This window comes from Pseudonaja textilis, chromosome 1 (genome assembly GCF_049901715.1).
Source record: "Pseudonaja textilis isolate UNSWEBS1 chromosome 1, rPseTex1.2, whole genome shotgun sequence".
NCBI classification, from domain to species: Eukaryota; Metazoa; Chordata; class Lepidosauria; order Squamata; family Elapidae; genus Pseudonaja; species Pseudonaja textilis.
In genome coordinates, this window is record NC_141990.1 from 121,999,978 (window position 1) to 122,024,500 (window position 24,523).

The following is a 24,523-nucleotide window of genomic DNA, read 5'->3' on the forward strand; positions in this document are numbered from 1 at the left end:
TTAGACACAAATGAATGATGATCATCCTGAAAACTAAAATCAACTTTTCAAGTATGTGTATGTGAATATACATACACATACATAATATACACATCTTCACATATCCATCCATTTCAGCTTGGTCATATTATATATATATATATATGCATCAGGATATATATAAATTGCGAAGCTCTACCAGTGGCATTTTTTCTGAATTCAGCTGTGCATCTTCTGTGTTGAACTTTAATTTGGTCTAGCCAACATCTGGTTGTTGTACAGAAATTCACATTGGTTGGTTTAATTATTTAGGCATTGACCCCTTAATGGGATGGTCAAAAAATACAAAATATAGGCCAGTTAAACACCTGCATTCTAACAGCCAGTTGGGTTGAAAAGAAAGTTACATGAAAGAGGCAGCCATTGAAGGAATTACAGTGATCACTCGAGACAAATAGGTGGGAAGAAATAAAAATTGCAGGGGTACAAAAGGCGGGGAGCTGAATTTAGTATCTGCATCACAGGGGCATTGGGAAACCTCATTCTCTGAGAAGGACTGACACTCCATTAGTTCAAGATGGATCAAAACCCTAAAGAAAAATGCTCAAGTGCAGAAATAACGAAGATGGCTTCTGAGAACAAACCTGTTTTCTTTGAAGACTGCATTTGGTTGTCAGCATGAACCAAAATGGAATATAGGTTAGAAGGAAACCATTTAGCTTAGAAGAAAAATGTAGATGGATTTAACTTCTTGTTAATTAACAAGAACAATCTAGTTTTAAGTAAGACCTGTCATATTTCCAATGAAGTCAGTCTCTCAGTCTCATTTAAAAATAATTGCAGCATTAACCAAGCACAAATACGCAATTGAATTTCCTTCTTTGTTCCTTTGTTACCAATTTATAAATATTTTTGAATCTTAATTTCTATCTCTAAATGCCAATATTACTCTCATATCAGTAGACGTATTCTGGTTACATTCACTGGAGAAAGAGTTAGGAACAAACAATTACTGGTCTTTGAAAATCAAAATAGGCATTTTATCAGAGCTGTTTGGGGATAAAATTCATAAACTATTCCTCTACATGCACAAAATTGTTTAAAAGCACTGGTATACTGACATACTTCACATATATCTCAATATGTAATATATCATTTAGGAAAAGAAGACTGCTTTATATTGCTTTGTGGCCTGAAAAAAAATTGGCTTTAAAATAGTTGAGATAAACAATTTATCTAGCTTGTATGTTGATCAGTTCCCAACAATTCTGGATGAGTCACAAGTAAATACATTTGAAAAAAATGATACGAAACTTTAAAAATAACAAAATAGAAACTGGACTAGACTTACAAAAAATAATAATAATATACTACACAATCCAAGGGGGCTTCGCTTATGCTGATTAAAGCTCCTTAAAATATCCTCAGGTTGATAGTCTTCCAGATTTCAGGGAAAACTTCATTCCAAAGGGCAGGCACTGCAATGGAGAAGGCAATATGTGGCATTGATTAATTGAAGGAGCCTGAATTGCTGATAATCAGCCAAACAGATGCTGTAAGAAATAGTTGGTCCCTCAATATCATCCATTTGGCAATAGCGTATGCATAATTTTTAAATGATGTTAAATTAGGGAACAAAAAAGGTAAGTCTACTGTAATAGCACAATTTAACATTTTCACAAGGATTTCCATTGCTATAGGCATCATTCTAATTATAAGGTGTATCCACAGAAGAGCTGCAAGCTCTAGTAATAAAAGTCAAGGAAGCCCAGTGGGGGGAAAAATAAGACTAAGTTGGAACATAAATAAGACCAAATGAATGACAACAGGTACAGCAACCAACCTTAGAATTGTCAATAAAGATACTGAAGGGCTAAATATAACAGTAAAGAAATCAACAATCAATAAATACTATATAGAGTAGCATTTGATAGAATAGCCATGAAGGCCTTGGAAAATATACTCAGATCCAAGGGATATTTTTATCTAGTTTTTATCTACAAAGATCAAAATCATGAAGAAAATGGAAAATACTCTGCAGAAGTGAAAAGTGAACTTTGAAGAAGGAGAAAAGAAAGAGCATTGATGTTTTTGAAGACTGATGTTAGACAAAACTCTAAAAATTTCATGAATAGCCCAAACAAACCCCAAATAAATCAATTCAGAGTTCTCAATGGAGACACAAATTACCTTGCTTAAATTATCATACTTTGGAGCCATTATTGAAAACTTGGCCGTCTGGAGAAGTCTATAATGCTGTAAAGGATGAAAGAAAAGAGAGGAATAAGGCAAGGTTGATTAACTGAGTTATAACAATTGCTGCAACTTTGAAAGACCTAAATGACCAGGTTGGGCAACCATCCTCCTGGAGAATATCTATCTTTGTAATTTCAGAGAGTCAATACTGATATAATCGAACATAGTCAATCAAATTTACTGAAGTGGGTTATTTAATGTTTCCAGCTGTCATGACATTTCATGCAGTAAGAACATTTTATGCCTCAGTATAATCCCAAAATTATGGTCTGGGACCCAGAAGAGCAACAGGCAACAGCTGGCATGCCTGGAGAGATGGCTCTGTGTGCTACTTCTGGCATGCATGCCATAGGTTTGCCATCACGGCTCTAGTGGTTATTGTTTGGTATTGTTCCATCTAATTAATAAGTACATTAACATTACTAAGGGAAAATGTGGTGTTGCGTTTGGAGAATTCCATTCAACCTCTGATTCTACAGACCAAAGCTAATTATGGTTCCTTTTCAAAGCATTCAGCATTGACACCAGAGTATAGGGTGTGGTAATGAGACTTTGCATAAATTCCTTCATTCAAGTTATATCCTCCTTGACAGTGTTTCTAAGTGACTCCATAATTTATACTAAGGGTGTTATGCAGGGCTGAGTTTTACTCAATCTCTTTGTTAACAATACTATTTTCATCCTGAAGGGAGCCAGCTTCTTCCCAGTCTAAATCACTGACAGAAAAATGCTCTTCTCTAAACTGATCAAATCTTTCTTTGCACTACATCAATTGGCCTTTGCAGATTGCTGTCTATTTTAGTAGATTGCTAAAACAGTTATTTTACCATTAATCTGGGTGTGGGGGGGAATTGTTATGGTCTTCAGACTTAATTTTCCCAGACATAAGTAGAGTCAGTGATACACATGCTGTTGAGAAAATAACAGCTTATTGATACCTCAGTCTCTTATTTAAATTTGCAATCTGTTAGCTCACCTATTTACACACACACACACACACACACATTTAAAATAATTTGGCAACTAAATGTATTATTCTGCTGATGATCATTTAATCCCCTTAGCACTATATCATCCTAAAATGAAGCCTGCTTCTTTTCTTTCTGGAGTTGTCCAATTCAGCCAAAGTCCCTTCCAGATTTTCATTATATATAAATTTTATTGAATTTACAATTAAAAAATAACATAACAACATTACATATGCAACAGAGAGAAAAAAAGAAGAAAGAAAGAAGAGAAAGAGGAGAGGAAAAAAAAAGAAAAAACGCTCGGTCTTGCGACCGAAAAAGGAGAAAAAGAAGTATAAAAGAGAGAAAAAAAACAAAGAGACGGAAGAAAAAAGAAAATACGTTAAAACCAAACAGATATTCTTTTTGACAGTCCGCAAGATCCAATTCTCCTACCTTACTTTAAATATACACATCTTATCACTATTTATGCTTAAATTACCCATTATTCATTGAACAGTTTATCTCTGATATAACCAATTATACCATGCATTCCAATTATTATCAAATGCTGAAGACTCTTTATTTTTAAGAGCTATGGTTAAATTGTCCATTTCTGCGCAGTCACATATTTTCTGAATGACCAATTGATCTGTAGGTAAACAGGATGATTTCCAGCACTGGGCAAATGCTAATCTGGTAATTTTCAATTACCCATTTTTTGTCTGATTTAACTAATGAATCTTACATCTTGAAAATACACCTTTTGGTTTGTAGCGCTGAGGAAACTTATCCATACAAGTGAATACACATCAGAGCAAACACCATAGTTAATTAGCACTGATGACGTTACCTAGCTGTCTGCAAGGAAACCACGAGGGACCCCAGAGATCAACCCTAAGGTATAAATATTATCTTCTATTAGTCGCCTTGGCTTCTATTGAACAATAATTTCACAGAATACTTTATAATCTAGTCCTTTCCTTAAAATCCAGTTCTTGATTTCCTGTTGCCTTTGTTTTCTTGTGTCTACACTGAAACTTAATGAATTAATGAGGGACTTAGATCAGGGAATAGAAGGAGAACTTATTAAATTTGCAGATGATACTAAGCTGGCAGAAATAGCTAACACCCAAGAAGATAGGCTCAAGATCCAGATGGATCTTGACAGACTAGAACACTGGGCCGTATCTAACAAAATGAAATTCAATGTAGAGAAAAGTAAAGTCCTACACTTAGGCAAGAAAAATCAGAAGTGCACATATAGACTGGGTGAAATCAGGCTCAATAGCAGTAACTGTGAGAGGGATCTTAGCAAGACCACACCTAGAGTACTGCATCCAGTTTTGTTCACCACATTATAAAAAAGATGTTGAGGCTCTAGAAAAAGTACAGAGAAGAGCAACCAGGATGATTAGGGGACTGGAGGCTAAAACATACAACGAACGGTTACAGGAACTCGGCTTGGCTAGTCTAGTAAAGAGAAGGACCAGGGGAGACATGATAGCAGTCTTCCAATATTTGAGAGGCTGCCACAGGGAGGAAGGGGTCAAGCTATTTTCTAAAGCTCCTGTAGGCCAGGCAAGGAATAATGGATGGAAACTGAACAAGGAGAGATTTAACCTGGAAATAAGGAGAAACTTTCTGACTGTGAGAACAATCAACCAATGGAACAGCTTGCCCTCGGAAGTTGTGGGAGCACCATCAGTTGAGACTTTCAAGAAGAGATTGGACTGCCATTTGTCAGAAATGGTGTAGGGTCTCCCGCTTGGGTGGGGGGTTGACTAGATGACCTACAAGGTCCTTTTCAACTTTGATTATCTGTTATCTACAATAGTTTTTTAGGTAAGCCACTGATCCTTCACCCACAGACCTACAAATTCTGGCCCTTGCCTCATAGATCTGATTTCAAACGAATGTTTTGCTTTGCTTTTTTGAATCTGTGAGATTCCCAATAAAAATCTTTCCTCCACCTAATAAATTATACCATAAAATTATCTGGGGATTTTAAATGATCTGGGGAGCCTATGCCAATAAACACAAAACTCTTGCTGCCCTCATAAATGACCGTGTAAAATATTAGAGAAGCTACACAAACAAAAGTGAAGTAGAGGGTATAAATTATCAATAAGGCTCTGAAGACTTTCAACATGCCAAGATCTATATCTCAGTGCGGTGACTGGTGGACAGACTCCACTCTGAAGCTTGGTGCTTATCAGCCTCAACATCTCAAGACGTCTGGATATATCTACTTCAGCCACCTGATATCTGAAATGGATGCCCCCCAACCCCATCTGCCATTTTACTATGGCTTTCCTAGTTTTTTGTTTGTTTGTTTGTTTGTTTGTTTACTTTCTCCTGAACAGTCACTGAGATTTGAGCCCCTGCTAATCTCAGGTTATTTGGTTGACACCAGAGTACCATATTTTCCTTTAACATGACTTTATTTATTTATGACTTTTTCAAGGAGGATTACACATATAAAATCCTTAACAAAGCAGGGGCACTCAGCATTGCATCTCAGCTTAGAAAAAAAATAGTAGCAGATGTTTCAAGAATTGTCTTTTTAAATTTAGAAAAGTACTAAAATAACTAAACTGTACTTTGACAAGCACCTTCTGGAAGAAATAAGATTTTACTGTTACACAGTTGCATTCTCAACCATATGTAAGCAGAGCAATAACAACTTTTAAATGTCACAACAACAAAGAAGCTCCAGGAGTTACAGAAAATATCTCTCTCTCACACACACACACATATATATATACACACAAAACAATTAGATATACATAAATTTAACAAATACACAATAACACAGTGATTTTGAAAGTGGGCAAAATATGTCTGCCCATTTTTATTTTACATGTGTTATTGCATATTAAATAAATCTATGTATGTCTAATTGTTCCTTCCTAGAGTTAAAGATAATATGCATACTAGGTCCTCCCTGGAGATGGCCTTCAACATCCCATGCAAAAGTGGCTACAGCCCTCAAACAAATCAAAATTGTCCACTCTTGATGGGCTAATTGTGTTAATTTAAAAAAAAATTAAAGTTGGCTCAAGATCCCTTAATATTTAGGAAGAAATTGGAATGCCTTTCCTCATTTTGAATCCCATGCATTAGGTACCACTGAGTGAGGTTCACACTCTGTCGGCATTAAACTGTTTATTTGATTCAAGACAGATTACCTAGCTCTTTTGCAGTCCATGGTGTTCTTAGTAACATCCTGTTCTGACCCACACCCTTTTCCAACAAATCAAACACAATCCAAAGGGAACAGAAACCTTTTAATGCTTCTGCAAAATAATTAGCTCTAATAAGCACAGGCCTTGCCAAACGGTGCGAGACTGCCAAAAGATAACAGACAAGAAATAATTTGCATTACAAGAATCTTCAAATACAAACTCAGGATCCTGGAATATCCACGAGGCTAGAGTTTCAAAACGTCTTTACCTTCTGCAAAGAATGTTCATTTCACAGCTGGCTTTTATATTCTTGAAGGAGGGGCCATTACCTTGCAGCCTTACTCCCGAGGTGCCCGTGCTGTTGTAGCTGCTCTTTCCTGCAAGCAATCCTGCGCACAAGAGCACTTGGCACAGGCTCCTCGGGAACCTCCTCATCGCTGCTGCCAGCCCCCACAATCTCTGAAGGCACAGTCCACTCCCTAATGGTCCTGGCCCCTCATCTGAGTCCTGGCTCTCCTCAGCCATCCACACCTGTGGCCAGCTAACCACAACACATCTCTAAATATTTACCATAATTGAAAGTTTCTGTCTTATCTCTCTGTTTCTCAATCACAATCATAGGTTATCACTGGAAACACCGATGTCTCTACTTTGATCTATACTACCATAGAAATATGCTTAGCCTTCATTACTTTTACCATTTTCTTGCTCTTAGAATTAATCCTATCTTTGCTTCTCAGCACATTGCCCATCTTTATTTTTGAGTGAACCTAAGAAAAACAAATTATATAATGCCTTCACTTTTTTTTTTTTGCATCAATGGTACATTAATTAAGGATGCTGGATGAAGTTACCATTTTTAAAATATTTAACATTAATCTCATTTTTTTTTCATTTCTACTTTTGCTTTCCTAATGAGATTTACATAGTCTGTTTTATTATTAGCTAACATCATCTGCACATCGCAAATTGTTAATGCTTCAGTTCCCAGCTGTCCTGTCTTCCAATCTGCCATTCTTATAGTACATTCACTCTATAAGTTCAACAGTGAAAATATGCATTTCTTTTCTATTCAGAAACTCCAAATTCTGTATTACAACAGCTTCATGTTCATTCTAAAGATTTCTTAGAAATATAATTAGGTGCTTTGTCATACCGAATAATCTTAATGTACTTCATATTTTGGCATCTTCTACATAATCAAAGGCCTTTGAATGGGAGTCTATAAAACAAAAGTAACCTTACATTCTCTTCCTCTTTTCATTATCTTTCTAGCTGTTTGATACGATCTCATGCTCTTATGCTTTATCTAAAACTCATCTATTCATTTGGCATTTTCTCTCGATGTATAGCTCCATTGTTCTTTGTAACATCTGAAGAAACCATGTTCACATGAGAAACTACCACAATGGTTCACTAATATGTACATTACCCTTCTGTGGTATTAGTATATTCACCATATTTTACAAACAGTAGGCTAGGTTCAATTTTTTCCACAGAGCTGTTAGCATTTTAACTGCCTTTTTTTCTCCAGCTTAAAAGTTCAATAGGTATTTTGTCCACAACTGATTCACTTCTGTTTATCAGCTGATATATTGCCTCATTTTGTACTTATAGCATGTTGGATGCTGGAGTTCAGTGTACCAATATTCAGTAGATTTATTACACACACTCACACTTATACTGCATGGGCATTGCTTGCTTTCTTCTTTTGTTGCTCTTTTTCCTTCTTTCTTTCACAAATATCTGCCTATAAGACTTTGTCTTTGACACAATATGGTATCAGAAGTTGGAGCTTCTATGCATTTACTGAAATTTTAATAATAGCATTGAGAATGTGCTCTTTGGGGGAGTTTGCCTCTGAACTAGATTTTGTCAGCATTCCAAGTAATGCACCCATAGAAAGCAGAACTCTAAGGCAGGTAGATTCCTCCAGGAACAATTTATTGGATACCTCATATTGGCACAATTGGTGAAAACCGACCCTGAAAGTTTGTGCTGTTTTCACCTAATTAAAAAGTGGAAGTTCCTCCCTCACCCCTCAGTATCAATCACACTGTCCAATAGAGGTGCTGGCTGGTTGCTTGATTACTTTACTCCTCCTCGCCCCAGCACCTATTAAAATGTCCTTGGTTCCCACAGGAAAACTTTTTGTTTTGATTACAACCCCAACTATCTAGCTTCCCTCTCTTATTCTGCCTTGTGGCAACCCTGAAGCCTCAAAGATGGCCTCAGCCAGGTTTGCTTCAGAGTTGACAGATTTGAGAATAGAGCTTTTGCTTGTATTTGGCTACAAATGTGGTAAAATACTCTTCTAAGAAATGACCAGATGTTATTTTGCTACACTGGGGTGCAGGAGGAACTCTTAGGTGTTGAGAAAAGTTTTGATTTCTTAGTGGCTGCAAGCCCCGAAGATACTGGAGACATTCTTCTGATGTTTAGGGCATTTTATATACTCCCTGTCAGAATGTTGTGTTTGAATATTACTCTCTTTGGAATTATTCTGATTTATGGAGAGGCTATTGAGGATGTTGCTATGCAGATTAAAACCCAGTAGCTGTCAGTTTGGTTCTATGACTAATGAAGTAGGGAGAAGGTACTTAGTGTACAGATGAATGAATAAATGAGAGAGTTTTAAGGGAGCTTGAGCTTCCTTTGGAAGGAATATTAAAACATGCCATGCCCCAGAATTAACAAACACAACTGCAGGCCATAGCAGTTAGATCAAGATATACTAAGGACCTGTACACAGTACATACTAGGAAAAAAAAGGAGTGATAAAGTGCCAACAGTGGTATCTGAAACTGAGAATTTAAGATTTTGAAACAGAAATACACTGTGCCCTTTTTGTGGCATACTACATCAACCTGGTCTGTGTCCTGAATTCAGAAAGATTTATCACAAATGTGTCAGGAGACATCATTATGTCAGAATGTGAAAACATGACTTTTCAACCATGACTAATGAGCAAAGAAGCCATCAAGTTCATAGATTGGACTCCAATAATTTGCTACTTGGAGAATTGGGACATCACACCCCCACATTTGTTCTATAGGATAGGAAGCTGGATGATATGCTAATATGACTGTAAAAGAGCTTGAGGTGAAGTTTAAATTAGATACTGGGGCAGAGGTAAATGTCTTGCTGTTAAAAGCATTTCATGAACTTCCAGGCAAGGTTATCTTAATCCAGAAAAATGTTTCCCTGGAAGCGTACATGGGAACTCCTATAAAGTCTTTAGGAACTATCATTTTGGAACCTGTAAGGCAGGGATGGGATTCAAATTTTTTAACAACCAGTTCTGTGGGTGTGGCTTAGATGGTGGGCATGGCTTGGTAGTCATGTGACTGGGTGGACATGGCTTAGTGGTCATGTTATTGGTTGGATGTGGCCAACTCAATATCATTCACATCAAGGCACGCATCTCCTCGCCTGGCCTCTCAAGACTGTGGGGATGCTGCAACAGTTGTAAGTGTGAAAAGGGGTCATAAGTCACTTTTTTCAGTGCCATTGTAACTTTGAATGGTCACTCCACACAAACAAAGTACCAGCAAAGGAAGGGGAAAAAAACTCCAGAGAAGCTCCTGAGACAGGAAGTCTAGTCCTGCCAAGAATGTAATAAGTGTTAAAGGAGAGGCAGTTTCTGTAAGCAACACCAGAATGTTTCCTTCCTGCCTTCCTTACAGGATTAGACCAGTAATTTCTTCTAACAACCGGTTCTCCAAACTGCTTAGAATGTTAACAACCGGTTGTAGCAAATAGGTGCGAACTGGTAGAATCCCACTCCTGCTGCAAGGAAAACAACAACATTGCTGAATCATGATACACTGAACTCCATTAAAGGAACAACAGACTATAGAACTGGAGCTGGTTCTTCAATAATTCTCACTCTATGTACTCTTATCCATTTGTAACAGATTTCAATTTGCCCTAATGTGCCTAATAGGATCTTTCTGGCATTGCACGAGCAAGCTGTGTTCCTTTTGTACAAGTATGCAACATCCCAACATATGTAACAAAGATGAGGGAATTGCATCACAATATCATGGCATTGTTTTCATCAATGCGATATCCCCTCTGCCAACTTCCCTTTTAACCTCATCTGTCTCTATTTGATCTCTTTTGTGGTTTCTCTTGAGGATTCCTACCTTAACTGTGCATTTTTTCCCCAGGGGTTTCTCAGATGTTCTTAAATACGTTTTCTCATTCTTCTCTTCTTGTTATTTTTCTTTTTCTTGGCTTTTTTGATTGACATCTAATTTACTATCATTTCTTGTTTGATGTTAAAATGGGTTCAATTATCATGCGTTATTTTATGGGCCATGACTTTCATCCTATTTTTTTTCTCTCTAACAGTAGTCACTTGGATATATATTTTGCTTCAAAATTTGAATTTTTCTTTTTGCTTTCATTTTTACCATGTCTCCTACCTCTTCCTATAGATGTTCATGTTCTCTTTCATGTAAGTGGAATGTTGAATCTCTGCCTTAACATTAATCTTATATTCTAACTGAATAAACTGATTTTCTAGATTAAACCTTGTTGGTACACCCCTTTTAAATTTCCTAAATTTAACTTGTATATTGGACATCAATACTTAATTTAATTTAAAACTTAATTTGACAATAATCTGCACCTGAAAGGTATTGACTGATTACATAGTTATTCTACAATTTCTGTTTCCTTTTAATTAACTCTGATATTATGGTACATTCAGTGATACATAGGCACAGAAACTGTTTTCATGTTATTTGAAGCAGGTGTTGGCAACAAACAAAACTTTATCTTTAAAAGCTATGCACACCAAGCAATGCAAACGAATCTAGAGAACAACATGGTGACCAACAGGTTGGAAGAGGTCAATTGACATTTCAATGCCAAAAAAGGAATGTTAACAGAGTGCAAGCTATTGTAGAAAACCTTTAATGTCACATGCTATCAAAATGATACTTAGGATTATCCAATGTAGATGACAATTCTACATGGAAAAAGAGATGGCAGATGTTCAAGATGGCTTTAGAAAAGGTCAAGGAATATTAGACAAGATTGCTGATGCATGCCTGGTAATGGAGGAAGTCAAAGAGTGCCAAAAAGAAGTCACTGCATGTTCCACTGATCATAAAAAATGTCTTCAGTTGTGCCGGTCATGTCAAACTGTAGAAGGCACTTAGAAAAATAGGAGGCCAAAAACATTGGGTGAAAAGAAAACAAAACCAAATTCTTACTTCAGAATTTAGGAAATCAGCAATACAATGTCAGGCAGAAACAAGAAAGGGAAATTTCTCCTGGGCAATGGAAGAGGAAGCATAATATGGAGATTCTTTAGCAGAGTCATTAGTGAAGGACAGAATCTTTCCAGTCTTATTTTATGATCTTACTTTGTGAACTAGATGAGTCGTGGTGGCACAGTGGTTTGAATGCAATATTGCTGTCTAATTCTCCCGACTGCCAGGAATTCAATCCTCATGGGCTCAAGATTGACTCAGCCTTCCATCCTTCCAAGGTTAATAGAATGAGGACTCAGATTATTATGCTGATGCTGTAAACCATTCAGAGAGTTCTGTAAAGCACTATAGACCAGTGGAGTATATAAGTCTGTTATTACTATTTCTAGGGGGCAGATTTTACGGCCTCAGACAAAAGAGGACCTGATAAACCTAATAGCACAATTGAAGTATTCCATCGCCTCAAGATCAGCCTACTTATTTTATCTTCAGCCTCTAAAGAAAATTAAAAAAAAACCTAAAAGAATTGTGTTTGTATGTGCATTATCCATCCTTCTGACTAAAATAGGAAAGTTTAAATGAGGATAGATCTTACTTTGTGAGCACTTCAATGGGTCTTGCCCTTAGGTAATTAACTGAAACGTTGCAAATGTTAAAGCATAAGAGGAATGCAATAAAGAAATTCACCGAGGGATGTTTGTAGAACTTCCCATGCATTGCTTGGTAGAAGTTTGGCTGTGTTTCAATGGTAGAAAGGCTTCTCCTGAGTCTTTGTGAAGTTGTAATGGACCCTCACCTTTCAGCTGCAGGTTATCTTTGTGTGAGTTTCCTCCCAAGTCCCCTCTTGCTGTAGTGCAACATCATCCTCACAAGCCATTTCAGTTTTGTCTCAAATCCAAAGGAGCTACACCAAACTCTAAATGGATAAACCATGTAAGCTTTTATCTTTACCCCATTTTTCGGTTATGATGTCTTTCAACAATGGTACTTAGCACTTAGATGTGACCGAAAAGGAAAGAAACACACACACACACACACACACACACACACACACACACACAGAGGACTAGATCAGAACCATTCCACATAGATTAGTGATCCATTTGCAGTGCATTCTCATCTCCTTCTTTGTGTGGGGTTGTTGCTTTGTTTTGTTTTTGTCTTAAAAAATGGTCGGTTTCATAAACAGCATTATCTCAAGCCAGCCTCAAACACACACACCCCTCAAAAGGGAAATGAACAAAATCACTGCACTTTGTCAAAAGCACACAAACAAGACCCATTTTGAAGACTGAAAGAGGTAATCAAAAAAATGGAATGAAAGGCAACCTCGTTTCTCTCGAACAACAATTCCAGGTTTTATCATCTCTGTCTCCTAAAAAACAGAGAAGCACAGGTCTTGAGGAGGGAGGCTAATGCATCAGCAGCTGGAAAGTCAAGTTCAGCAAAAACTCTTCCTGAGGCCACCTTTGCATGATCTGAAGACCAAGATGTCAGCTTTCCTCGCCCGGTATGTTAAACCTGCCCCTTCCTCCTGCATCTTCCCTTTGAAAAAAAAAAAGGGAGGGCTAAAAAATTTTTTGTGGGGGAAAAACTTTTGCTAAGAAAGTCATGAGTCTAAGCCCGACAATCCCCACTGTGTATTTTCCAGCCAAGGCCAGCCTTCTGCATATTGCTTTGCTTCTCCCAGAGCAGTGCCCTGTCAGGACACATAAGCTCAACAGGTTGAATAAACAAAGAACTTGAAGGGAGCAGCTATTGACCTCATTCCAAAAATTCCAGGGCAAAGTCAACCAGAATTATGTTTATAACGTAAGCTCATAGGGCTTTAATATTTTCTCTGTCAGGCCCACAATATCATATTTTGGAAAGAGTTTCACTTGAAAGCAACAAGTAGATTTTCATTACTGAAGGCAGATTTGCACTAGTTTATATTTTCTTTTTCTGCCTCATCCCTCTAAGAGTCCTTGGTTTGTGCTGTCAAGCAAGCAAGGTATGAAATGGGTAGTGTAAAAATCTGTAGAAATACCCACGATCAGACTGATGAGAAGAAAAGCATACAGGTATAGATAGTCTTCAACTTAGGATCACAACTGAATTCGAATTTTATGTCGCTAAGCAAGGCAATTAAGTGAATTTTTCCCCATTTTTCAACCTTTCCTGCCAAGGTTGTTAAGTAAATCACTGCAGTAACATGGTTTTCACTGTCTTCTTCCTCCCTACTGATGATGAGGCACACTTTATACCAAGGGCCAGCAGCTACTTCAACCGGGCAGGCCTCATCAGAAGCAGGAAGAAGAAGTTGTTGCCTATCCTTGCCACTTCCTGCCACCACCACCCCCAGCTGATGTGTTAAAGAAACTCGCAAGCAGCCACAATTTTTTTTAAAAAAATCACAAAGCAATTGCATGACTGGCTATGATTACAAGACTGACACAGACAATAGCAATAGCACTTAGACTTATATACCACTTTACAGTGCTTACAGCCCTCTCTAAGCTGTTTACAGAGTCAGCCTATTATCTCCAAAAATCTGGGTCCTTATTTTACTGACCTCAGAAGGATGGAAGGCTGAGTCAACCTTGAGCCTGGTGAGATTCGATCTGCCAAATTGCAGTCAGCCAGTAGTCAGCAGAAGTAGCCTGCAGTACTGCACTCTACCACTGTGCCACTAGGGATCATAATTGACAGATATTTATATCCCAAAGCCACCCAAAGAGATCTTATATCCAATGGGTAAGTTTGCATTATAAACCTATATTTGATATCAGAATGTGCTCAAACAATCTGTAGTTTAATGAGGTTTTTAAAAATATTGTTAGGAATTCCTTTCTTAGCTGCAATTCCAGAGGATAAAAATTAGGAAGTAATTACTGTAATAAAATAATTTTAAGTTGTAGTAAAGGCTTACTCACCACTTTCCTTTCTTGTATTCTACTAAACTAGCCCCTTTTTGACATCAGGATGTTATAAATATGTCTAGCTTCAAATCAAGACAAAGTGACATGTCCAGCAGAATTTTTTTTTGGAACACCTTTTAGTATTTAATCAATTCTGCATTCATTCACCACTGGAGCTATGAAAAGAGCTGCAGACAGTGAGATCTCTCTAAAGATACAGCAACTTGCATATTTTCCCATCCTTCTCACCTAACAATATGCATTAGAAAACCCAGTAGAGGTCTCTCTCAAATTGAACTATCGGACATAAAATAGGATATGTTCCTCTCTGGGTAAAATATTTAAAACATTTCTAGAGTTTATTCCTTGTTCCCAGTTGGGAAACAAATCTAATTGGGTTTACTTTATTTTTCTGATGATCAGGAAAATGTTGTATGCATACTCAAAAAGGGTAAACCCCTTATTAGTAGTCTGGAATATACTAACTCAGCAGATAAGGAAGGCACAGGTGAGATTATAAAACGATGAGTTTGATTTCTTTCAACAGACAGGTGAATCTTTCTGCTAATCCTTCTAATAACCCATGGCTTATCAGTCATCAGCTTTATCCAGGAGCTGTCAACTCTTTAGAGCCAGAGAGCTCATCTGTATTTTTTTTTAATGGCATTGGAGCTTTTTCCAACATGGCAGCCATGTGGAGAGAATTCTTCCCAATTTCCAAAATGGCTGCTATGGTGGGTATGACTAGATTCGGGGGTGGGGGGCAGAATTCCATTTGTCAAATGACAAACATGAAAAAATGCCCCTTCTGCAGTATTATTTTCTATTCCCCCAGATTATTTTGTTTTTAATCAAAGCAGCCGATCACACTGCTAAAGCACCAGCTACAGTGACCCAGACTTTATTCATCTGTTATGAATGTCTTATGGAATCATTATGTGACTCGGTGATTTTTATGAAAATAAAAGTTATGCTGAAGGCAACATTTCTTTTGTGGCATGCCAAATCCTCATTTTTAAATCAGATAGGATAGGGAGCCTAGCCCAGAGCGAGGGAGTTGCCTATAAATTGAGCTGTATATTTGGAACTGTTTAGGCTATACATGCTTATCCAAGGAGGTGGTCATTCCAAGAGAATTAATCTCATTGAGTGGTTATGATTCATAGCTTCTCCTTCCACTAATAATATCACTGGAAGCAGCTGACCACAGAACAGTGAAACAGAGAAACAGATTTAAAACCACTCAATCAAAATGTTTATGAAAACACATAAAATATTAATAAAGGTATCTCTAAAGCAGTTCAAACACTGGTTACAGAGAATGATCCTAATGCCTAAGGCTTTCATATGGGCTTCCACACTAGCTGGGTCAAACAACCAGAACACAGAGAGCTTGATTGCATAAGCTGTGGGACAAGAGTAATTATCAAATACCTGGGAGATTTATGTGACAGCTTAATATTAAGTTCAAAGCAAGTGAAATGAACATCTGAATCACTGACTAATGGTATGATCAAATGCAGGAAACAATCAGAATTAATATTCTTCTGGCTAGAATGGAAGATTTTACTGAAATTAAGTTTTTTCAGTGAGACCACTGATTTTTCTCTCTCTCCTGAATTACTGCAGAAGGATATCTTCAATCAAATAGTTGAAAGAATAGTGGTTTTTACCTGTTTTATTCTTTCAAGGATATTAATATATTGTTTTATGCTGCTGTGGTTTTCATTGTAATATTCAATGGTTTAAACAGTTGTAATTTTCCTAGCTTAATCAACAGAGTTAAAATACAGAGAAAATAAAATAAAACAATAAATAAAATAAAAGCATTAAAAAAATAAAATTGATAAAATAAACATTAATAAAATAAAATATAATAAACAGCCTGTTTGGTGTAATTCTAGTCTTGCTTTCGACATTAAAGCCAAATGGGTGACGTTGGGACAGTCGCTTTTTCTCAGCCCAGCTCACCTCAAAGGGTGTTATTGTGGGGAAAATAGGAGGCAGAAAGAGTATTATATACATTTACAGCTTTGAGTTATTTATAAAAATATTAAAGGCAGGATACTCTCAGTGATGTTTGAAACATTTGAATATAGGACTTCACATCCAAAAGTGAACTCTAATTATATTGGATACTTAGAATTGGAGGAAGAGTGGTTATGCCATGGGTCATGGGTGGGATTCTACTGGTTGTTAGAATTCTGTGCAATTCTGAGAACCGGCAAATCGTTCCCCTGGCTGGCCCTACCCCTCTCTCCCCGCCCCTCCCCTCCCTGCCCAGCTAGTCCTTATCGCACAAGCACAACGTTGCGTGCATGCATGACATTGCTGACTGCATTCTCTCCCGCCCAGTCAGTCCTTAAGGTATTTCTTTTTTCCCCCTCCCAATGATCAGCCATTCTGATGACCAGCTACGTTGGTATCCCCCTCACTGTCTTTCTGCTTTGCCCAGGAGCCCCCAAAATTGAGGCCACACAAAAAAGAAGCCACACCCACCCAGTCATGTGGCCACACCCACGAAGCCACACCCACAAACATTGAATGAGGCATTGACTTGCTGATCCACCTGAAATGGATCTACAGTGAGGATATTGGAATGTCATTCGGTATGGAGAGGTATGGCCAGATGGTATTCAAGACATGGAAGAAAGGTAAGAAGGACAATAGCAGGCCAACACAGCAGACATAAAGACCAACTACAAGTACTTTTTAGTCTTACTGTTACATGGAGACCATGAGGAGGTGGAAGAGGTGAGAAAGACAAGTATCTCAAGTATCCCCAAAGGATAAGGCAGATCCTGAAGAGCCATCTCAATGATGAGAATAAAACCTATGCTATCAGCACATATGCCATGTTGATGTATGATAATGAACCCTGCTTGTATAATAAGCTGGCCAAAGAAGAACATGGAAACTACTGATATGAAGATCCAGAAACTCCTCACAATTTATGCAGGTGCCCATGCCAAGTCCAACACAGAAAGATTGTACCCTTGCCAGAAATTGAGCAGGCAGGGTCTGGTGAGTATCAAAGCCACTGTGGTTGATGAAACCTAGTGCATTCAGGAATGCATCAGTAAGATGGCACCCAAAGATTAGCTGCTGAGAGAAAGGCTGAAGCAGCAGCAGACATGAGAAGAAGACCAAAGAAGAGGAAGCACCATAGCAAGACAAGACCCTACATGGGATATACCCCTGAAAGAGTGTTGAGATGGTCAGTGGCCAAAAAGGGCTGAACTAAAGCACTGACCATAACAGCACAAGAACACCACACTAAGTATCAGATTCATAGAAGCAGGGGTCTACAACATTAGACAGGACCCAAGGTGCAGACTTTGCAAAGAGGCCTCAGAGACAGTCCAACATTAGTGTGGCAGGGTGTAAGATGCAGGCAAGAACTGAGTACTTGGGCATTGTGTATAGGAACATCTGCAGAGTGTATATGTTAGACCATCCAAAATCCAGACAGATTCCACAGAAGGTCATGGACAGTTAGAGGACTAAGATCCCATGGAATTTCCAGATCCAGATGGATAAACTGGCCAGTCATCCAGATATCATGGACAAAGACCAAAAGACAGCAGTAGTGATAGATATATAGTGGTGCCAAGTGACAGCAACATTGGGAAGGAGAAGCTGAAGAAAAAGCAAGGACCTGAAGGAGAGGATATGGAAAGTAAAGACCAAAATGGTCCCAGCAGTGATGGGAACACTCAGGGCTGTGACTCCTAAGCTGGGAGAGTGGCTCCAACAGATCCCAGGAACGACATCAGAGCTCTCTGTCCAGAAGAGTGCAGTGGTAGGAACAGCCAAGATATTGTGCAGAATCCTCAAACCTCCAGGCCTCTGGTAGAGGACCAAGACTGAGGAAGACGCAGACCATCCAGATTTTTTATTAAAATTTTATGTACATATCAGTGATTTAAAAAAAAATCAAATCCCCATGCTGGTGGAGGTTCCAGAAGTTGCCCAGCCCACTTGGAAGGAAATTAATTTAGTTTTGCTTCCCGACTCTTCCTTTTTGACAGATGGAAGGGATACCCAAAGCAAAATAAGTCCATCATTTCCTAGTAGGTACAATTATTTGTGCTTGATGATTAAAGAAGGTCCTGCTTCCTGAAAAAACCTGCCTAGATTATGCAGGGGCTCTGGATAATAAAAGCATAGAAGGCGCTGGCTCAGTTGATTTGCTACCCAGGATGTCATGACTGAGAATCCTGAAATCTCCATAGCAACACATCAGGACCGTCAAAAGGACTCTGACTAAACCCTGGTATCGCCTTTAGAGGCACATTAATATGCAAGACAATACGTAGGTGTTGGATAGGCTAAATTATTATGTAGTAATCCACAGGCTGCTATGCCTGGCAAAAGGTAGTAAGAGGCCTTTCATTCCCCGTTGAAGTATTTTGAAATTCAATTGAAGTGTTTGACACAAGGCTCAAGCCAACAAGTGTTAAATTCTCTCTTAACAGTGAGCATTTGAGAGAGGGAGAGAGATGCTGTCTTGAGGAACTGGGCATTTTTGTGGCAAATGGTCACCTTCTCAGATTGACTTGAGGCCATCGCAAATGACCTACATCAAACTGGTGATATGCTTCTCTACTCATTGTGGATGGGTCTATTATCTCTTCTAATACAAAGACTGGTTCGTAAGATTGGCTGGCCCACATTTTATCTGAATTGCCATAGGAAACAAAGAGGAGACACCCACTTAGTTCTCCAATTCTATAAACAACTTTCTTTTGGACAGAATGGGATGGAGGCACAACACAGTTCAGAGCAAAAGCAAAGGATGACAACTACTGTTATCATTGTGTGGTAGAGATGCAAGTTTGCCCCCTTTTGAACATGCATCGTAATGTCACATTCACACATGACAGGGGCTGAGCTGCTTTCCATTTGGAATGAATCTGTCTGATACTGCAGATGTCTTCGGCTTGCAGCTCTTTCAATTACTGCAAACTTTTCCCATTGTTTGGAATGGGACTACTTGGCAAATACTACAAGACTTGTAGTATTTTAAAGTTCAGCTCCTCTGAGCATCTACTAGGAGGACACTGCTAAAGAACTGAGGAATAAATAAACTGGAAACATGTAGAAAACATTGAAGATCCTAAGGGGAATACTTCAATAAAAGTTTCCCTAATATGTGAGTTGTAAGAAAAAATAGTGTTGTAGTTTCTGGATACTATGGCACCAATAAAAATCACACACTGTATCATAATTGCTTTAGATTTCAGCTCATACTATGAGATGGCTTGATATTTCTTATAATATCTGTTTGGGGCAAGAGAGCAATCGCAAGTGGCTTTAGAAGACAGCTTACAGGACATATAGATGATTTCAGATAGCCCTTGACTTACAACCATTTCTTTAATGACAGTTCAGAGTTATGACAGTGCTGAAAAAGAGATTTAGGACCTAACCTTGAAGTTATGTTGTCACACCCAATCCTACAGTCATGTTATCACAGTTTGGATGCTTGAAAACCAACTTGCATTTTGAATGGCTTCAGTGTGTTCTGATCGCGTGATCAGGATTTGTAATCTTCTCAGCTGGTTTCTGACAAGAAAACTCAACAAGGGAAACAACCAGGTGAGTCCCCAAGCAGCATGGTGATTGCTTAACAACCACAGTAAAAATGGTTTCAAGTTGGCTTTTAGACTTTCGGTCCAACAATATTTACAATTTATCACGGGATTCTTCTTCCTCTTCCTCTTCTTCCTCTTCTTCGTCTTTTTATTTTTATTTTTATTTGATTTGTCAATCACTTACAAGATGATAGGTATAAGAATAAACATAGTTATGAATACATGAAATGGATACATATAAGAAAAAAAAATAAAAGAAACAATAGGACAGAGACAGTAGGCACGTTGGTGCGCTTATGCACGACCCCTACAGTCCTCTTAGGAAAGGAGCGAGGTTGATAGTAGCCAGCCTAAGGTTAAAGTTTTTGGGGTTTGGGGAAGAAACCACAGAGTCAGGTAGAGTGTTCCAGACATTGACCACTCTGCCTTCCGATGCTTCTGCTTCTGCTTCTTCTTTTTAGCAAAAGGAGACAGACCGTCACTGAGGGAAGACAGAAGATATTCAAAGATCATTGGGTATAGATTTCTTAGATATAGAAAGAAACATCTAGGTTGCAATGCTTCTTCTGTAAACCTTGAAATATGGCTCACACATATTGTTTGGTGGACATCACTGAAATAGTTTGAAAAGGTAGTTCTTTGCAAAGGCCCCAATGGACATCCATGTTTTGTCCCTAGTGTGTTACATGGTGGTAGTGAGCCATATTCATTCCTTTCTAACACCCGCCCCCCTGCCCCAACCTTTGACTTTCCTTTTCTTGATAAATTCTTTTCAATTAAAACAAGTTAGGATGCTGCCAAACAAAGCATCAGTATCGAGTATAACTGGTGATCATACATCCTTTATTGTAAAATATAATTTTTTACTTCAGAAAGCTATTTTCTAGGGTTATTTATTTTTCAAAATCTCACTTTTGTTCTATATTTTGGTTATTTAACTTTTTCTGTGTAAATGGTACCTCTTAATGCATAGCCTTTCAGGTTCATATGAAACAAACAAACAAATAAATAATCTAGGCTGCCATTTGCAATCTGTTTACTTGTGTAGGACATTGGAAAGGTTGTATTGATTATATACTTGCTTGGAATAAGTTTCACTACATTCATTGTAATCTAATTCTGACCAAATATACATAGGATTGTGTAGTTTGTGGGCTAAACAGGCAGATGGTTTATAAATGGTTAAAGAACAGTAATAAATTAAAATTTCTTGTTCATCGGCAACTGTGAAGAGGATGTTACCAGGGGCATTCTTTTACACACTGTAGGCATGTTCTGTATTGCTCCATAAACCCAGATGACTCTTATGTAAAATGAAATTATTTTTTTATTAGCGGGAAAATTAAAACTTTTCCTCATTAATCAGAAACTCGTGAAAAAGGACCTACCTGGAGCATTCTTTTACACAGGCAAATTGCACCATAAATCTGGATTGTATGGAATATATATATATATATATATATATATATATATATATATATATATATATATATATATATATATATATGTGTGTGTGTGTGTGTGTGTGTGTGTGTGTGTGTGTGTGTGTGTGTATGAAAAATGTTTTTTTTTCATTGTTAGGGAGAAATAAGGAAAACTCTAATTAAAACAAGCAAAAAAACCCAATTACTGCTATTTTATTTAATCAAGTATATATAACATAGCAGGAGTTTGTGTTATGTGACAGTTTTATATATTGTTCTTGTTACAAGTCCCCACCCTGCCCTCTCTCTCTTTCTCTTTCCTCTCCTCTCCCTCCCGTCTTGCTGTTTTTTTGGCCATTCTCTTAAGACTTAAATCAATTACAGTTTGCCCAAAGAATCAATTTTGGCTTGACTCCGCCCTCACTTTCCTGTCACTTTTTCCCACAAGAAACACTAATTAGACAGTAAGCCAAAGATTTTCAAGGATCATTAAATACTGTTGGCAATATGCAAAAGGGCTTACAGCACTGGAGAAAACCGGCAGAAGGAAATCCTCTGGCCTTTAAAACAAATCCGCCTACCAATACACATACACATACACTCACACACATACTCACACAGAAAATCAGAGACAATACAAGTAGCAGATCAAAGTTAGGAGAAGGTTAGAGGGGGAAATTGTCATTCTGTTGGCAGGTGGAACTGGGGATAACATTTCATTTGAAGTATGGCATCTACCTGGTGAGAGAGAAGGTCAGCATTTATTTTACAGAAACTGAATAAAATCATTACATTGGATAAATGAAAAAAAGAAAGAGAGCGATACAATTCTTTTACAGATAGCCATGGCAGATGTTGTTTTCTTTTTTTAACTATATATGATAGAAACCTAGTCAGGAGGCAGCATCTCTGCTCCTTCCCCTATGCCCTACCTTTTAAAGTTAGCTCAGAAAAAATGGTCAATTTACTGACTCACTCCAGTTCTAAACACAATGAAATTTGAAATTTTTTTGTTTCAATTTATGTGGATAATCTTCATATCCATCTGGAGTATACAAAGAAGTTCACTATATAGACAATTACTATGGAACAGCAATATATGAAATGGAACACAGGCATAGTAGATATTAATCAAACACCAGTAGTATTGAGCAAAGCAATTAGTTTTGGGAAAATCAAAATCACTTTCAGATAGTATCTTGGCCTAGTCTCTTAATCAAGTGAAGTGGGAGATGAGCTGGAAGCTTGCAATATGATGCGCATGGATACCATGATATTTCTCTTTCCCCCAATTAAATTAATCTATATATATAAAAGTGAAATACTACTCACGCATCATCACAAAATCTCCAGAACTGTAAAGCTTACAAATGTGAAATTTGGCACATGTGTTCTTCTTGGCTTCTAGATGCTCACTAAGAAAGGATTTTTTGAAATGACCATCAGAGCATTAGTATTTCGTATATCTGTTCCAGAGGTGGTATGCAGTAGGTTCTGACCAGTTCTGGAGAACCAGTAGTGGAAATTTTGAGTAGTTCGGAGAACTGGCAAATACCACCTCTGACTGGAGATTTTACAGTATCCTTCCCCTGCCATGCCCACCAAGTCACGCCCACAGAACTGGTAGTAAAATAATTTGAACCCCACCACTGATCTGTTCCAAATGCAAAACACAAGCAGAGGAGAGGAGTTTCAGTTTCAGAGCACCAAGCAGCTTTAGTTCAGAACAGTTGAGCTAAGCCATGCCTAGGCTCCTTGCTGTGTCCTTCTTGCTCACACAGCAAATACTGTTTGAGTTTCCAAACAGCCCTCAACTCTCTCACACAATGACTGGATGCTAGTCAGATGAATACCTATGGATGCTGGTAGGCAGAGGCATAATTTTTTCTTTTAATTTCCTCCCCAAGAATTAAGCCCGATCACATAGTTTTGTAGCGAAGCATGTGTATAGAGCTAACAAATACAATGCAAAATCCCCCCTTCCAACAAGAACATTGAAATTTTGTAAAATCTTGCATGTGGTACTCAATCTCGCAATACTGTGACTTCTTCGCCTAAGATCTTGGAATGAGATTTTATAATCAAGCAAAACATTGACTGAATTGGAGCAGGTGGTTACTGCACCTAATATATTTCAGATAGTGACCGAGATGCTGGAGATCTCACCTGAGCATCAGCAGATCTGTCAGTCAAAGAATTCCAACTGGTGGGGTTCAGGAGACGAGCCTTTCCTGCCAGGGCTCCTGACCTTTGCAACATCATGACTCCCAAGATGAGATCCACACCCAACCTCTTGCCCTTCCGAAAGGGCTGGAAGTCATGACTTTGCCAACTGGCCTGGGGCCTTGATGGACGCATGTCATTCTGGAAGTGGTTAATGTACTAAGATGCCATCTTTCCCCCTGGGTTCACCTTGCTGCCTTTCCCCACCCATCTTTGTCAATTTTAAGCTAATTTAATGTTCTATTTATTGCTTTGATGTTTTAATGAGTTTTTTTTTTATCCGTTTTTAATGATTGTAAGTCACCTAGGGTCATATCTTGATGAAATGGGGAGTGTACAAGTTGAATAAATAAATAAGAAGAAATAACTCTTTAGCTATAAAACTCTCACTAAGGCCCTGCTTATTAGATGCTTCATTGGCCTTCAATAGCCTTCTGAAGTCATTGAAGATAGTATAGCCATAAATGGAGACAATAGTCATCTAGGAGAAGGACATAAATCACTTGTCACAATGTTCTCGTTGCTGTATTAAATTGTTTGATAAATCGGCTCAGAAAATCAGATGACGAATTGCAGTACAGAAAACATTACCAGCAAATGTAAGAAACAAATTACAGATAATATTACACAAGAAGATCACTAGCAGTATAATTCACTCGCTAGCGATATGAATTACTGTATATTACTGACTAACAAATGTAATATTATCTCCTTTTGGACTCCCTGTAGAGTTTTGGCTACTCTTTCCATTAATGGCTTTGATGGCTACAAGGAAGGGCAGATG

The 24,523-nt window shown here is 38.0% G+C and overlaps 1 long non-coding RNA gene across 9 annotated transcripts in view; it reads right to left on the bottom strand.

Annotated features, from left to right (window-relative positions):
* Window positions 1-24,523, bottom strand: part of LOC148127794 (uncharacterized) — a 120,376-nt gene that overhangs the window by 43,751 nt on the left and 52,102 nt on the right. For 8 of the 9 annotated variants that reach the window (XR_015740023.1, XR_015740017.1, XR_015740018.1 and 5 more), the window contains 3 exons: window positions 13,063-13,140; window positions 2,170-2,235; window positions 1,354-1,457 (listed from right to left, as the gene is read on the bottom strand). This is a non-coding gene — a long non-coding RNA (uncharacterized LOC148127794). Of the gene's footprint in view, window positions 1-275; window positions 570-1,353; window positions 1,458-2,169; window positions 2,236-13,062; window positions 13,141-24,523 lie in introns of those variants that run through there. The other variant, XR_015740022.1, reaches the window with a different exon arrangement.